Below are 1,361 nucleotides of genomic sequence, written 5' to 3'. Positions count from 1 at the left end.
CGAGGCACAGTAGAAACTAAAGTTGTCTTTTAGGATTAGGTAATTGAGCATGAAGAAAAGTGGTAATTAGAGTTTCAGTTTTCCATCAAAATATTTTAAAACTGGAGAGCTTCCCAAATGCTTGGAATCAGCCAGAATGTTTTGTAATATTATTATGTTGTGTGTAATCATGTAAATTAATTTATCCACATAAGTGGAAACTTATAATGACCCAAAGCTTTGGTGGCTTCTCTTATTTCTGACGGCAGCTAAGAATGGTCAAGTATATTAAAAAAAATAGGGAAAAAAGGGGAAACTCCGCATTATTCCATCTGAGATTTGGAGATTTAGAGAAAAAAAGAAAAGTCAGTTTTTCTCATGCAGATGTGTGACTCTATATATGTCTATAGTCTAGTGAATCAGAATAAAATGCTTGTTTTTTTTTTTTGTTTTTTTCAGGAGATGTAAATCTTCTCAGAGCACGGTAGGCTAAGAACGGTGAGCTAAGGCTGTAAGTTGGTCTGTATTACCAAAGTGACAATGTGATCCCTTTGTGTTTTACTAAGATAAGCCTTCTGGGTTTATACCTGGTCAACAAGATGTCCTTTGTGGGAGTTTGCAAAGTTCAATCACTTTGGTTTTTGAGTCTATGTCTGTGCTGTGGTATGCCAAGGGGAAATCATGGTTGTGTTTGGGGGGATTCCGCTGTTTGGAGCGTTTTTTTCCAGATATAGTATCTGCATACAGTCTTTCACATTGGGTCTGATTTATTAAAGCTCTCCAAGGCCAGCGATGATACACTTTCATCAGTGAAGCTGGTCAGCACAGCAAACCTGGAATGGATCTGGTCCAGGATTTAAAACATTTGCTAGGAAATAGAAGAACCCCATTTCAGGTTTGCTGGATTACTCAGCTTCACTGATGAAAGTGTATCCTCTCCAGCCTTGGAGAGCTTTAATAAATCCGACCTATATCTGAGAGCAGAAAAAGCTCCTACTCATTGGGAAACTTGTATATTCAGAGAGGTAGGTTTAATTTTCCCCATAGTCAGTGCCCTCAGTAGGGCCAATGAATGGTAGAGTGGGAAGATAGGTGACACGTGGAGTCAGCAGGTGGAAGGGGTATGGAAGTGGAGAGGGTGAAACCACAAAATACTGAGATATGTACAGAAGATAGGGAAAGAATTAGGTTCCTTCTACTATTCTAGTAGGGGTTCCGTGATTTCTGGGATCCCTTTGCCAGGAGGAAGAGCTAGTTATGATGGGGTCGGTGAATTCTTGTAAACCAAGAGTTTTTAGGGATAATGTGTGTGAATTTATAGCAAGAAGAACAATGAAAACATGAACATAATCAGCAATGTTAACTTGTTCATTGAAATGCAG

The sequence above is a fragment of the Pyxicephalus adspersus genome, chromosome 2, assembly GCF_032062135.1.
Source record: "Pyxicephalus adspersus chromosome 2, UCB_Pads_2.0, whole genome shotgun sequence".
Taxonomy (NCBI): Eukaryota; Metazoa; Chordata; class Amphibia; order Anura; family Pyxicephalidae; genus Pyxicephalus; species Pyxicephalus adspersus.
Note: the sequence above shows the minus strand (reverse complement) of the source record.